The 16504-nt window shown below is 46.4% G+C and overlaps 1 pseudogene; it reads right to left on the bottom strand.

Moving 5' to 3' along the window:
• LOC132501340 (small ribosomal subunit protein uS19-like) overlaps positions 1–16010 on the bottom strand; it is an 81391-nt pseudogene extending 65381 nt beyond the window's left edge.
• Between the last annotated feature and the right edge of the window lie 494 nt (positions 16011–16504).

Here is a 16504-nt window from a genome sequence, read left to right as displayed (position 1 = left end):
ACTAAAAATCCTATAGAAAACACAGACCTTGGTCATTTATGTCTTAGTTATCTTTCCCCAGACTGTTTGCATCTCTCATTGTCATTTGAAAGGCTTCATCCTTCGTGGAGGGATAGAATGTAAGTTCCATGGGGACAGATATTTTTGTCAGTATGGTTCACGGTTGTATCCCCAAGACCTAGCACAGTGCCTGGGATATAGTAGGTGAACAGTACATCTTATTGAATGAATGAATCAACTAAGTGAATTCAAATTTTGGTCAGCACATAGGGACAGCTCTTCCTTGTTGGGGTGTTGGGGGGCATGACTGGGGAAGGAGAGGCCCTAAGACTGTCCCTGCTGTCTCTGGAGTTTCACATGCAGGCTCCCACCTCCTCGGTGCCCCCTGAGTAAGGCCAATCCCTTAAATAACTCTTTAAAGATGTAGCTTTATTTCGTCAGGCTCTCGGGGATCCTAAAATCCTCTGCTCCGGTTCCTGGCAAACTTTCCGTACTTTCAGGGCAAAGATGGTTTCCTTTTCCACTCTCCCAGGCCCCAGGCTTCATTACTGTGACCTCTTCCAGTGTAGTGGTCAGTGCCTAACGTTCATGCGCCCCTGGGGGATTGCAACGCTGCATATGCACTGCCCACCTCTGTCCTCACGGCGTCGGGAATGGAACAGTGTCTTCCGTTCCACAGACCTCCAGTGTCTGCGTCTCCTTTGTACAACTGCTTAATGGGAAAATTGACCTGCTTCTGGGCAGGGGATTGAGGCCTGGTGACTTGGCCTTGAAGTCATACATGCAAAGGATAATTGCTCGGAGCTGTCCCTCTCTGAGGACTGCCCCTTGTTAAGGTGTGAGATGGAAAGTTGACAATGGAATGAAAATATTTTGGGCTGTTTGGAGAGCTATTTTTAATACGTGCAAGGGATGTGGTATTCCTTGTTTAGACCATCTTCAGTTTGCCAGGGAGCTCTGTGAATGGAAAATGTGAGCCAAAGGCTTGAGGTGGAAAAGGGAATATAAACGCAGGGACATTTGCGATCTGGAAATTCACCGGCTGTTCCAAGCTGCCGGGGGTTTGAGTTCTGTGTGTATTAGGGATGGCTCTTCCTTTATTTCTAGATATTCTCTCTTCGTCCTTTCAGCTGGTGAGTAAATACCCATCAGCACCCCGGTCTGCAGGACCATCCCAGCCAGCTGTACCATCCACAGTGTATTGTATACATAATGCAACACCATTAACTATAATGCTGTCACACGGCAAAAAGAGTGCTTGGGAAGTGCTGGAAGGAAGGCAGGAAGCTGCTGACCGGCTGGCTCTCTTTTATATAATCATAAACTCAAACCCACATTTCTATGAAAGCAAGAAAAATCACCCAACTGCCTTTTGATTACACTTTTACACAAATTAGTGTCATTTTCCTTTCTAACAGTATTGACTACAGGATTCAATTTGGTCCAGCAGGCTCTGGGTAACGGGAAGGCTGCTAAGAGCTGCTGCGTTAACAGCATCCCTCTTGAGAAAGGATTCTCTGAGGAGGCTGAGAGGAAAGAGGGAGAAGAAGATGAAGAAGAAGAAGAGAAGGGGGAAAAAACAACAACTTGCACACACACACCTCCCTGCGTGCTGCGGCTGCCGCCATGGCGGCTGCTTGGATGCGTCTGAGATGGCACCTTGGTGCCCTGCCACATTCGGTCTCCTTGGTACCGAAGCGGCGCTCAGCTTCTTGTCACTGAGTGGATGATGATTATCTGCACCAGGGTCTCAAGGGTGCTCAAGCTTTGCTGGCGACTGGAGCTGAGATGCTTCAGCTGAAGGATTTTAAAAGCTGTACAAGGCCAAAGAACCATTACCAGTCACTTGCTGTGTGATGCCTGTTGAAGAAGGGGTGGGTGTGGGAAGGAGGTGCTGGGGGTGCAGGGTAGGGCCTATGAGATCTTCATCCCCTTCTGTTCACGCTCTCTCCCTGCTCCTCCCACCTTTCCACCTTTCCACGCCTTTTTAGCCACTGTACCCTTGCCGAGCCACAACAAGGTTATGTCACTGTGGTCTGAGAATCTATTGATCACAGCCATCAAAGATCTTTGTGGGGGCTTCCCTGGTGGCGCAGTGGTTGAGAGTCCGCCTGCCGATGCAGGGGACACGGGTTCGTGCCCCGGTCTGGGGGGATCCCACATGCCGCGGAGCGGCTGGGCCCGTGAGCCATGGCCGCTGAGCCTGCACGTCCGGAGCCTGTGCTCCACAATGGGAGAGGCCACAGCAGTGAGAGGCCCGCGTACAGAAAAAAAAAAAAAAAAAAAAAAAAAAAAAAAAAGATCTTTGTGGGAGTTTAGGGATTTGGGACTTTGCAAAACACCTCACTCATCTCGGTTAACTCCTCCTGTCCCGGCCTGGGCTCCCATCACCTCAGAGCTGAGCTGTTGGCAAAACTTGCTAATTTCCGTGACAGCTGTTTTCCGAACTATACTCATAAGGCTGTCAAAACCATTGTAACTGCTATTATAACAGAGCTCAGGTGCATGACCTGGGCAGCAAAGAAGCAGAGGGATTGGACCAGACATAACAAAGGGGAAAAAACCACCTATTATATGCTATATGCTACCCGCCCCCAACAGACCTGCACACACCCGCACACACATGTGTGAATGCCCAGATACATGCATGTATTTGCCTTGTCTTCTTCCCCTTGAGGGACCACAAAAGAAAGGCTCAATAAGCAAAAAGGATGGTGTCGATCTCCTGCCCAGGCAATTTTTCTTTTAATCTGTGAAAACGAAAAGAAATGCCAGAAACCACTGAGACACATGCTTGCATTCTTCAGCATATAAAACTTTTCAATAAATGTTTATTGAGCATGAAGTGACAGCCAGCATTGTTCTAGGTGCTGGGGCTAAAGCAGTATACAGACCAAAGTCCCTGCCCACATGGAGCTGATAGTCTTGACACACTGACCCAAAACCTTCTGGATGCCTGTGTCTTCAAAATCTGTGAGCAACTGAGACACCCCACCCCCCACCCCCTTTGACCAAAGGATGACTGCATCACTATTTCCCTCGGTGTGATTTGCACAAACACACATACTCATGCACACATTCACACATAATCATCATAGGCTTTAATGATAAAAAGATGAGAAAATACTGGATCCTGCAAAAACGAAAAACGAAAATGTCCCAAACCAATGAGCCTTGGAGAAAAATTATGGTAGTTTTTCAGCCTGAGGGTCCACTGTGCTGTGGGAGGTCTTTGTGTGAGCCAGACTCTGTCCATCAGGAAGGACAATCACAGGGACTTGTAGTGCATGGAAAAGTCCATTTCTTACAGTGAGAGGTGATATTTGCCTGGAAGGTACTTGGATGGGTGGTACGCATGGATACCTGACCACAGGTTTCCTGGGATGGGGAGGGGAGGGTGGGATCGAGCACAGATATGAGTGTGGGTGGAGTGGTCCTGGACAGGAGAATCAGGGTGTAGAGGAAGAGGCCAGGGCTTGAGGGCACCATTGTACTGGGCAAAAAGCACCGGGAACCCTCCTGGGATGCAGGGCATCATCAAATCTAAGACCGTGGCCCTTAGCACCCCACCCGGGTTGGGTCAGATTGCCCAGATGCCCGGGGAACAGGACACGCTCAGCCTGGCCAGAGGAGACTTGCAGGCTTCTGGCCACAGCTGGCAGCAGAGAAGCCTCTGCTTGTTCGTCTCTCCTCTAGCACTGGGTGTCACTGCAGCGAACAAACGAACGAACGTGCATCCCTTTAGAGACTGTCTTGGAGCTTGGAATTAATCACCTGGCTGGGGAGGGGGCAGGGTGGAGGCTGGAGGGAGAGCGAGTCAAGAGGAGGGGAGAGAAGGGCCATCCCAGTTCAGCCGTTCCCAACCCGCCTCAGAATCTGACGCTGCCTCCTTTGCTGTCCTAAAAGCAGCATTTGTGGAGACAGATGCAATACCTCGGCCAAATCCAGGCATTTTATGCATTAACGTGCTGCCTTTGAACGTGCTGGGGGCTCTGTGGGTTGGAATCCCAGGCGGCTCTCCTTACAGAGCCCTCCGAAGGGCTTTGAGAGGCGGCGGCAGTTGTGTCATGCTCTCAGAGGCAGGCGCTCTACGCGGCCACGGGGAACACTTGGCCACCACCTCACTGTCCAACAGGGGGCCCCGATCCCAACACTTCTGTCTGAATGGGAGCCTGCAGAGGGTCAGTGCAGCACATAGCACAGCCTTGTTTCCAGCCTGCAGCCGAGGGGGGAGAGGAAAGAGAGTTTCTTTGCTCCTTTCTTTTCTCTTTTCTTCTCAGTCTTTATGCTGTCTTCAGAGTTGGGGGCGCTGAATTTTGGGTGGTTCCCAAAAGGCATCTTGTTGTAGTTAGGCGCGTCTCCCCCATGCTTTTGAATCATACAATGACTTTATTCATGAGGTCACCCCTTTTGAGGCAGTCGATCAGGGAATGAAGAGTCTAGGTACACAGTAACATCATTACCAGCCAAGCCCAAATCAGGGGTATGAGCAACAGAAGTTGACATCTTCCTCCCCAAAGGATTTATTTTTAAATAATAAGAAGATAAGTTGTGTGTGACTGTGAGTTTGTGTGTGTGTGTACACCATTCGTGGACTGTATCACTGCATAACTCTGGGTGAACATGGTAAGCAACTCGAACTTGGTCTTTGTGATCCCTTGTATTTTTATAAATAAACAGAAACATGGAAAGAGAGTCACTGAACTCCAGCCCCGCCTCCAGAAGGCTCCCCCTTCTCATCCCGGTCCTCCTCCTTCCTCTCTCCTCCTGTCCCTTTTCCTCCCTCTCCCTCCCTTCTCCCTCCTCCTTGTCAGACAGTTTCACTTCTGTCATGTTCTATCATTTTCGCCTTTAGGTTTTTTTGCCTTACTGAATACCTTTGTAGTGAGGTGTGGGCTTCCTTCCCACCTCTTCTCACTTCTGCCGTTTTTGTGATCTTGCCGTTTTAATGAGAGCACAGTCAATAACTACGGAGAGGTGCTGACGACATTACAAAGGAACTTGCCCTTAACAAGTCAACTGTAGACGAGGTGCCAACGGGATGGACAAGAGGATTAGAGTATTTATGCCAAAATATTAGAAGCACACGCGGAATTAGTTCTCCCGTGTTAGATATTTTACTTTTGGCAAGTCCGTATTTAAAAATCCGTTATCCTTGTTTTGCTTAAAGTATTACAATAAGCCCCGGATTTTTCACAGTTACACTTGTATATTTTCACAGCTGTTTTAATCAGAAAAAATTAATGTGCTTTTGATAGCTCAGAAATCTATCACTAGCAAGAGCTTTGCAAAAAATGTGCTACAGAGCAGAGTGGAATCCTCAACATTATATATTTTGCTGGCTATTTGAAATTCATAGAATTTCCTCTAAATATTTCCTTTTGCAATTCTTGCCTAAATTAATCTAACAGCTCAGGCTGACTTCTTTGATAATCTCTTTTGTTATGAATGCAGGGATTGCTATTGTTAACATTCTTTGGGATCCAAACATGAGCTGTCTGTTACTGGAGGAAAATACAGTTGCTATTTTTGCTTGTATCGGAAGTATTTACTCAAATAAAATATACAACATAATGAAAAGGCAGGGCTGGCAGTCTCCCTGATGGCTTTATGGCCACTGGTTTAGCTACAGTGCTCCCCTGGATTTTCACAAGGAGCACAGAAAAGAACTTGACTTTTGCCTCTCCAGGTCTGGGACACATACAGATCCACAGACGCACACTTGAGTGTCAGGCATGATGAGTACACATGGTCTTGGATTCAAATGCTAGGCACACATCCTGCACAGTGCAAGAGAGGGAACTACCAGGACTAAAGCTCTATGAGTGTACATCAGTGATAATAAGAACACCCACCCATAATTAAAAACAAAAAACCAAAAACTAAACTAAAATCTTGCAACAAGGGAAGGAAAAGATGGGGAAGGAACAAAAGGGATGGACAAAAGTCTTGGTTGCCCCTATCTTCCTGGCAAAGAAGAGGCTGATTTCCAGGGGAGGGAGGATCAGTGGATTAATGTGAACTTTAATACTGAAGCAGTGTGTATTTATTGCTGGTGACCACAAGACATAAATCTTGCAAGCACAATATACAATACGATGCAGCCCCCAGTTGTTTTTTTTCCCCTCTCCAGTCTCAATTTGTGTGTAAGTGTGTGTTAAGTGCTGTTGAAAAATAGTGACCTTTAATAAAGGATTGTATCCTGCGACTATTTTCCCAGACACACAGTGACCTTTCAAACCAGACTGAGGTGAGGGGGTGTGGAGTTTGGACTTTGAACTGGCCAGACCCTGCTGTGCTCCTCTGTTAGCCTGGCCACTTTTTATTGTGTCACCAGGGAGCGTTCTGTATGCAAAGCAGCCCAGGCTGGCAGCCTGAACCTTTGCAAATCAATTTGTCTGTGAAGGCGAGTCCACTGGAGTGAAAGATGGTCTAACAGGGCACACTGCCCCCTCTCTTTGTGACATCATTGCCTGTGGTACTCTTGTCAGTCATGTCTGTCCAAAGGACTGTTGGAAGGAGGGGGAATGCTGGGGTGTGGGGTGAGGGGGTGGGAGGGGTTAATCCTGACCAACTGCAGCCTGAGAGACAAGGGGTGTTCTTCTTAATAGGACAGAGCTGGGGGTAGTCTGCTGGGCTGTGAGGGTGATGAGGGAGGGCGCCATTTATACCCGATATTGTCGCCTGGCTGCGGTTGCCAGCCCTACTGTTGCCTCTCCCTCCTGATCTCAACATGTTACGGGAGCGGATTACTATCTCCTTGACCAGGAGAGAGCTTGGGTTCAGAAGAAATGTTAAAAGTCACAGTAGCATGAGAGTTTGTCCCCCGCCCCACTCCCTGCCCATAGCACCGGTGTCCGTGGACTCTAACCTTTGGCTATTTTCCATCGAAGACCCTGAGCTACAATTCTTTCTCATAGCAAACCTTTCCATAAGGGTTCATATTCTTATTGATCTCCCTAAGTCTTTCCAACACTCAGGACTCTACATTAATCAGTAGCTAAAAATGGGATGGAAAAATTAAATTACTTTGTTCCCTAATTCAAATTTCTTTGAGAAGTTCCTTTAGAGTTACGGAAATCCTGCATTTTTCATAAAATAGTGGTTAGATCAATTTCTGTGTAAGCAATTAATCATCTTTATACTCCATAAAAGATGGGGAGCAAAGCTTGACCTACTCCAGCACTGCTGACTGATTAGTCGCCTGGTGAGCAGGCTGGTGGGAGGACCGCAAACTCCGGAGCCTTGTATAGGTTTAAAAGGTCACTCTCCTCGGGACCCTTCAAGAGGAGGAGCACATGAGGGTGGTCACCCCGACCAGCTCTGGAGGTGGATGAGCTTGAGCTCTAATTCTCACTGTCATCTTGCCAAATTATGGGAACTTTGGCAAGTTACAAATTCCCTTTAAGCCTTGGTTTCCTTGTCTGTAAAACAGGAATGATAAGAATAGCTACCTCATGGGGTTTTGGTGAGAATGAAAAGTTAAGGCATGTATGCTGCTTAGCAGAGTGCTGGCACTGGGTTAGCACTCAAGTGTTAGCCCTGGTAATAGCATATGAGATGATTATTGAGGTAAAGTGCTAAACAGGATGTAATTGTACACATGGATAAAGTATATACAACTAGGGTTTTGAATACCTTTATCACCCATGAGACACTTGTTTCACTTTAAAGATCTTAGGATGTTTGGGCAGAAGTTGCGTTTCATTTTGCAGATTATCATGCTGGTTTTAAGGCTATTGACATATGTACCATATATGTAGCATTATATATATATTATATTTGTGCTATACACGTCATTTTTTTCTGACTACAAATCTGTTTTCAGTTATAACCCCCAAGCACAAGACACTACAATTTATTTGTGTATCATATCTTTTCTACATGGGATCACAGGATGATTTGCAGAGAGTCAGTGGTGAGCTGACAGGGAGAAAACGTTTTGGGGGAAGGATTAGAGAGGAAAAGTTACTGTGAGGCAAGACTAACCATCCATTTGTAAAGAACACAGACGTGACTGGCATGGGCTCAGGTCTGAAAGAAAAATTCCAAAAACTATATGATTTTTAAGTTGAGTTTCACTGTAAAAGTGGTGAAGGGGAATTGGTTGGCTGTATCTCATTTTGAGGGGAAAATTTTTTTACTGACCCTTTTATTTAAGAACTCACAACCAAGGGAAGAGTAATGGGGGATTTGAGAAGGATTATGGACACAGGTAGGGATTTCAGAGAGGTCCAAAGTAAGATGGAATGTTCTAGGTGATGAAAAGGAAGCATTAGAGGCAAAAAGCTAAGAATGAGGTCAAATATCAGATACTGGAACCAAAGTTAGGATCCTAGGATCTCTTAAAAATAGTAATAAAATGCAACAAACAAACAACCTCCCAGACAGGATAATGCAGAAACAAAACAGTCCTCTAAGCCACAAGTTAGTGGTGTAAAATGAAGACCTTGAAAGAGCAAGCAAAACAAAGAAAACAAACAAAGAAAAAACTTACATTGAGCATTCCTTATGAAGCATTGGAGACTCTGGGATTGAAAGCAGATATAATGTTTAGTATGGAAGCAATTAATGCTATATTCCAGAAAATGAAGAGAGGATGATAAAAGCAGGACATGCAAGTTCAATAGGATCTTGTTTTCTCGTTTCCAGATTCATTTATCCAAGGTGTCACATCATATTTCCTGGATGATAAAACTAGATTCTTCCAAAGCCTAAACCAACAAAAGCAGCATCTGAGGTGGGCTGCTTTCTGGTCTCTTGGCTTCAAGTCACCTTACAAGGAGTTCCATTGCACTCCCTAAGTGAGAGGTGAATCAAGATGGCTGTAGCCAAGCCTGGACAAGGCCAGGCTGAGAAGTGGGGCAAGGGGGAGTAAGTTATTGGGAAAAGATGAGAAACTGTTCTTAGGAAATCTGGCAGTGTTGATAGCATTAAAAGTGCTTAGGCATAATGCTTCCAGGGTACCCAGGGGCTGAGCTGGAAAAAGTGGTAAAGGAAGTTGGAAGTAGTGTGGCCTCTGTGAACCTGTTAGATTCTGCTCTGTTTTTCTTAGATTTTGGAAAACCCTTGTTGAATCATCTCCTTCAGCTGCTTATGAATAAAAGGGATTACATTATCTCGAAGTCCTCTTCTACAGTGAGAGAAAGTTGATGACTATTATCAACTGGAATTATGGAGAAAAATGAGAAGAGATTAGGAATCCATAATGAGACAATAGAAGGGCATTTGTCACCTAGGGCAGGGCAGCCATTTGCCAGACAGAAGTGAAAGTCTGGGTGAAAGTGATCTGGGAGGAGGTGACTGGTAGGACCACAGACCTTTATTAGGGAAAGGAAACTCAGGCATTGTCTTTCTCCCTCTGTCCACAAAGGAGGGATCATGGAGCCATTTTCTGCTATTCTTTGGCCATAACATGTGTTCTGACAGGGGCCATGTTTTGGGACCCAGTCCAGTTTGTACTCTAAGTGTCCCTGAGGCATGAACATCTTAATCAGTTTAAGGCATTGTGTATGAGGAAAGTAAGAAATGGAAAAGAGCAGGGCCCCTTATCCTAATATACTCAGATTGGTGATTTTAATTATTCATCAAATAAGAAGCCAGTGTCTCATCTGGCATCTCTAACAGCAGGGTGGGAGCTTCCTGGTGGTTTCCAGCTGCTCAGACAGGATGCTCGTGATTTCTGGACAAGGTGTTGGGCGTATTATATGAGATCCTCTCTGCGAATGTAGCTAGCGCAATGCCTGGTGAGGACAAGGTGCCCAGTGAGTGGGAACTGTATCATTACACTCCTGCACTTAATTGTACACTGTCTTTTCAGTCACAGTGTGATGCCTTGAGTGTAGGGCCTGTATCTCTACAGTAACATTCCCCAGACTCTAGGACAAGACTGACATGCAGTGGCCAGAAACTTAGCAAGTGGGATGACCTTGCCATCTAGGTATTGAAGGGGTGGGAAAGGAGGATAAGAGGCTTAAAAAGAGATCCCCCAGCTGTTGGGAAGGGCAGTGTGTGGGTGGTGGAAGAGGACATATGGGTGGTTAATATTTTTTCTGAATCCTAGTGAACTTTATCCAAGTGTCTTTTCTGCTTAGAGCTTATCTGATTTCCACAAGGGCCATGGAAAGCTGCTCGGGCTGGGTGCTTGTCTGGATTTATAGCTGTGGATATGAATGTCCCAGGACAGTGCCTGTCCTCAGTTAGATGGGAATTAGGATTAAAAGCCAAAGAATTTTACTCTGTGTAGCACTCTGCCATTTTGCAAGTGCATTCATAAAGTGGATCTCCAGGTAGAGTTACCAAAGAGAGTACAAAATACCCAGTTATATTTGAATTTCAGACAAATAACCAATAATCTTTTAATATATGTCCACCCAGAATATTGCATAGGACATACTTAAACTAAAAAATTATTTGTTTTTTATCTGAAATTCAAAGGTAGTTGGGTGTCCTGTGTTTTCTGTTTTTTCCCCTTAAGTCTGACAGTGCTATCTCCAGGTGGAGGACTGACATGATGGTTAAAGCACAAACACTGCTAATATAGACATGGTTTGTACTCCCGGCGCTGTAACTTGGCAGTTTTATGTTTTGGGTAAGGTTTCTTTTCTAAAATGCGACCAGAGTTTTCTGGCCTGTGCCAGGCCATGCTGTGAGAATGTAATGAGAGGATGCATGTAAAGTCTCAGTGCATAGCGCCTGCTAAGGAAGTTGTAGTTACTGCTATTCTCTCATTTGAGCCTGGTGGTGGCCTGGAAAAAGGCAGCCAGGCATTTCTCTGCCTATGTAGTGGAGATGTCTCAGGCTTTGATTGCCAGTTCAGCTTTTCATACTAGGTTGGTAATACTAGGCTTTTGTTTTGCTGCCGTCTTGACATGGAAAAGCAGACTCTGCTGCAGAATCGCCTGGTGCTACCTGTCTTCTTAGAGCAGGGAGAGCAGGCCTCTCCCTCACACAATCAACCAGGAGGCTGGTGAGTCCCTTCGCCCATCAGCTACTGCAGCCAGCAGGGAAGAAGGGGGCATTTTTCCCAGGGGTTTCGGTCATGAGCCTTTGATGCTGCAGGCCATGACCCAGGTCACAGCAGGCTGAGAAGCACTACCTGAAAACACCCTTCCTGTGCCCATCAGAGGCCCTGCTCAAGAGGAATCCATGGTTCAGTTCTTGGCACCCACTTGTGCAGGACAGCCTAATCCATACTTGTTCCTGGACTAATTAATTTACGTGCCCCTCCTGGGAAGTAGATATGTTATGAGGACACTCTGGGTGCAAGTTTTTTTTTTTTTTTAAATAAATTTATTTGTTTATTTTTGGCTGCGTTGGGTCTTTGTTGCTGCTCACAGGCTTTCTCTAGTTGGAGCAAGCGGGGGCTACTCTTCGTTGCACGGGCTTCTCATCACGGTAGCTTCCCTCATTGTGGAGCACAGGCTCTAGGTGCGTGGGCTTCACTAGTTGCGGCACACAGGCTCAGTAGTTGTGGCTCACGGGCTCTAGAGTACAGGCTCAGTAGTTGTGGCGCATGGGCTTAGCTGCTCCGCAGCATGTGGGATCTTCCCTGACCAGGGATTGAACCCGTGTCTCCTGCATTGGCAGGCGGATTCTCAACCACTGTGCCACCAGGGAAGCCCCTGGGTGCAAGTTGATAGAAACCCAACTTAAGCAAAAGGGAGATCTGGGATCCCATTACTTAGTCTTCAGCAGAGCAGCAGGGGCTGCCTTTGGAATCACTGCAGCCAGGGCTCGACCGTGGTCAATTCTCAAGTTCTGTCTTCTGTTTTTTTCCTTCGTTTTCTCTAAACACAGGTGGTTTCTCTCTTCCAAAAGAGAACAGGCAGCTCCTGATTTTCATGCTTACACCCTCAAATTCAGAGAGGGAGGAGTTCCTCTCTGCCAGTTCCAGTTAGAAAAATCTATGGGGAATGGTCTCATTGGCCCAGCTTGGGTCATCCCTGGACCAATCATTGTGACCAGAGAGATGGGTTGCTCATCTTTATGGTTATCCTTGGACGAATCATTGTAGCCAGAGGGATGAGATACTCGGCCCTGATCAGAACCATTGGTTATGTTGGGAGAAGAGCAGTTTCCAAAGTGTTGGATGGGGGAGTGTTATTATCAGAAGAAGGAAGTGTTGATGCCTGTGCCTCCTTGTAAATGAAGAGTTCAGGGCAAGGAGGGGCTGGGTTGGGTTGGACTGGTTGGATGATCTTCATGAGGTGGGAGGTCACCTGGGTCATGGAGATTGGCTTACTGACCTCTAGTTTGGTCTCTGCTGGACCATACATCATTCTGGTTTGACCTGGGCAGTCGGATAGGGCTGGTGGTAACTTCCAAAGAAAAAACAGAGGTATGCCTGTGACTTTTAGTACTTAAGAGGGTAATTACATCTGTGGACATTCTACTAGGCATTTACTTGATGCCAAGTAAAGTACTAAGCACTTTAGGAGTTTCAAAATCAACAGAAGACAAGATCCCATCCTTTGAGGAATTCATAAGCTTCTTAGGTCGACAAGATGTCCATATGTGAAACACTTAGAAAACCCTTTAAGGAAGTGCCAGAGAACAGGCTCTGAGCTCTGTGACACATCAAGATGTGGGGATTGGGCCTTGGGCTGAAAGAAACGGGGAGGCTGTCTAGGGGGATTTGAGCTGGGGCTTGGAGAACAAAGTGTAAGGTGAATGCAGAGGCTTAACTCACAAATAATAAAAGTTTTAAAATTTGTATTGTGCCTTAGGATAGATGAATGAAAACTGGGTTTTGTGAAGGCTGTAGCCAGGGTGGATGCTGCCTTAGGAAGAAGATACAGATTTCTTGTCCCCCAAAATATGAAAAAATTTGTTTTTTTAACCAAGCTAAAACTTGGGGTTTGGCAAAGAGCAATTTGATTTCTATGGATATCTCTGCTTTGCTAATGTGCCAGGAGGTACTTAGCTGTGGATCATGTATTGATAAATCAGAATAGGGAAAGTCACTGATACTTTTTATCTTAAGCAAGCTAAAACTTGTTTATGAATAAATAAATGGGAAAGGGAAAATGTTAAGAGAGAAACCTTTAAAAAGACCACACAGGCAAAAGTTTTCATGAATATTGTGAGGATACAGGAAGCAGCAGATGTGCAGGAAAGAACAGGGTATTTTTTTTGACTGAGTTGGGTCTTCATTGCTGCGCTCGGGCTTTCTCTAGTCACGGTGAGCGGGGGCTACTCTTTGTTGCGGTGAGTGGGCTTCTCACAGCGGTGGCTTCTCTTGTTGCAGAGCAGGGCTCTAGGCGCACGGGCTTCAGTAATTGTGGCTTGCGGGCTCAGTATTGGTGGCTTGTGGGCTCTAGAGCGCAGGCTCAGTAGTTGTGGCGCATGGGCTTAGTTGCTCCGCAGCATGTGGGATCTTCCCGGACCAGGATCAAACCCGTGTCCCTGGCACTGGCAGGAGGATTCTTAACCACTGCGCCACCAGGGACGTCCCAAGAACAGGATTTTTAAAGTCGAGAGGATCCTGGTTTGAATTCTACCTCTGCAGCTTACTAAGGGGCATGAGACTGGCATATAAAAGGGGAATAAGGATGGTACTTCAGAGGATTTTATTTTTGAAGATGCAATAGATTATCTATGCAAAATACTTAGGGTGGTACTTGGCAAGCAGTAAAGACTCAGTAAGTGGTTTGAATTATTGTTGTGAAATATAAACTAGTTGTGGGCTGTTGGAGCAGGAACCATTGTGGTTCAGTGCCTATTACGTGCTGGACACTGGATTATGTAGGCTTTTTTTTTTTTTTTTTGGTATGCGGGCCTCTCACTGCTGTGGCCTCTCCCGTTGTGGAGCACAGGCTCCGGACGCGCAGGCTCAGCGGCCATGGCTCACGGGCCCAGCCGCTCCGTGGCATGTGGGATCTTCCCGGACTGGGGCACGAACCCGTGTCCCCTGCATTGGCAGGTGGACTCTCAACCACTGCGCCACCAGGGAAGCTCCTATGTAGGCATTTTACATGAATGATTAAATGTCATTGCCACAAAAGACATGTGAGGGGGATACTGTGATTTTCGTTTCAGAGATGAGGAAACTCAGCCCCAAGGAGGTTAAGGGGCCCCAGCCAGATCAGTTGGAACCAGGGTGTGTCTGAATCCAGAATCTTGTTTTCTTTTCCTTATGGGTCAGATCAAAGGTGGCTGGTGGGGATCCACCTTTGGATCCAGGCGATCTCCAGGCCAGGGCCCTGCATTGTAGACTCTTCGTTCAGATGCCTTAGAAGGAACCCAGAAGGTTGGGGGTGAGGGGGCAGTGATGCACACCCAGTGGAAATGGTTGGTAAAGGCAAGATATAGGTGGGCAGTCTTTTCTTGAGCCAAACTCCATAATGAGCTCCTGACACCAGCATTTTCCCAGGAATGCCAGAATGAGAGAGAGAGAGAGAGAAAGACCCTAAGAACCGACTTGCTGAGGAGCTTTGCTAAGCAAGTGTGACCTTTCCCTTCCCTTGGGTCAGTGCTTCCTCTCTCAGGGACACCTGTAGCCCTTTTGCTCCTGTGACACCTCTCCAGCCCCACGGAGGAGGGATACTGGCTTGAGCTCCCCATGTGCGGGTGGCAGCTGGCCTCTGCCATGGCGATGGCTCCCATCTAACGAAAACACTGCAAGATGGGCAAGGCATAAAGCAGAGCAGAGCCACTAGTGTGTGAGGGCAGGCGTAGGCAAAAAAATAAAAGGTGGGGGGAGGTTAGCATTCAAAGTTGAATTGCAGAGATGTGGGATATCTTAGTAGTATGGGCAAAGGGGATTGTGAGATCAAAGGCTGTGATAAGAGAGAGATTATTTCATCCTGACTCTGCTGAGGAAAAGGACAGTCATATATGCAGGCAGACACCCCACACACGCCCATTTCTTTGATTTCAAAGTGGGAAACACTCAACCCAACCCCATACAGCCTGGCCCCCTTCCCTGACTCCCCACCCCACTGGCTGATTCTACCCTGGTTTTATTTTATTTTATTTTATTTTTATTTTTTATTTTTTGCGGTACGCGAGCCTCTCACTGTTGTGGCCTCTCCCGTTGTGGAGCACAGGCTCCGGACGCGCAGGCTCAGCGGCCATGGCTCATGGGCTCAGCCGCTCCGTGGCATGTGGGATCTTCCCGGACCGGGGCACGAACCCGTGTCCCCTGCATCGGCAGGTGGACTCTCAACCACTGCGCCACCAAGGAAGCCCTACCCTGGTTTTATTTGCTGGTGGGATGCCTGACTTCCAGTGTCCGCCACATTTGCTCTTGTGTGATTTTAATTTTATTTCCAGCTCATATTTTTGCTCATATTTTTATTTCTTCAAAGCTAAATAATTTTCTCTGGTGGAGCATCCTGACTTTTGCTTGAAGTCTCAGCCTATGTTCTTTACTTGGTTGTAACCATTGGGAGTTGATTTGGAGGCTTTAAAAAAAATTATTGTGTTTTAAGAAAGACAAACCAGTTTGCCAGCATTATTTCTAGTTCTTAAAATTCAAAGCAGTTTTTTAGAGACTGTTCTTTGCTTTTGGAGATGGAGCTGATTTCAGTTTATAGCTTGTTGTCTTCACACCCATCTCGGTGACCAATACTGTAAGATGATTTCCTTTTTTTTTTTTTTCCTTCCTTGAAGTGGGTTTCAAATCCCCAAAGAATTTCTGGGAAGGGAAGAAAAATCCTTTAATTGAAAGCAAGAGAAAACAAAACAAAAAAAAGCATAAGAGAGCTGACAAAAATATCATGTTTAATGAAACCAAGTTCCATTCTTGCAGATGGCTGTGGAGGCACAGAATGACCTAAAGATAGAAAAACGGGTTTTCTTTACGTGCCTTGTGAAGGGTGGTTTTTCTTTTGAATGTCACGTGTGTGACTGGCCGGCGCCTTGCAGAGCCCCTCAGCAAGAAGGTAGGGGTCCAGCTACCCTTCCGGCTGTGGAGGGTCCCCCGTGACAGTGCTGAGGTGGCCTCTGCAGGCGTCCTGGGTGCTGCTGTCCACTGACCGCTGTAGCACGGGCAGCGTGTTCCACATTGTTCAGCATTTGGTCAGTCACCTTTAAATCTGGACTCAGCCACTTAGTAACTGTGTGACCTCAGGCAAGGGACTTAACCTCCCTGGGCCTTTCCCCTTCGTAAGCTGGTAAGACTCATATCTACCTGCATGGGTTTCTAGGAGGAGTATTTAAGATTCAGAGGGGAATGTTCTTGGCACGATGTCTTTAAGAAAGGGTGCTGGTCCTTCCTGTGGCCTGATCCTCCCCCTTGTGTCCTGTGAGGTGGGGCTAGGCCTTGCACACCTGAGGAGCTTCTTGGGTGCTGGAGACCAAGGAGACCCTTACAGTCTGTGGGGACTAAACGAGTAACCAAGAATAATGGAGTTACTCAGGCAGCCTTCTTAAAATCACACAAGAAAGTACCAGTCTCTCTGAACTTCCCTCTTACACAAAGTAAACAAAAGCCATAAAGATATAAACACATTTAAAAACTCCACAAGTTTGAAATTAACTTTATTTAATTAGGAATTAA

Source organism: Mesoplodon densirostris, chromosome 14 (genome assembly GCF_025265405.1).
Source record: "Mesoplodon densirostris isolate mMesDen1 chromosome 14, mMesDen1 primary haplotype, whole genome shotgun sequence".
In the NCBI taxonomy this organism is placed as follows: Eukaryota; Metazoa; Chordata; class Mammalia; order Artiodactyla; family Ziphiidae; genus Mesoplodon; species Mesoplodon densirostris.
This window is presented reverse-complemented; position numbering and strand designations above follow the sequence as displayed.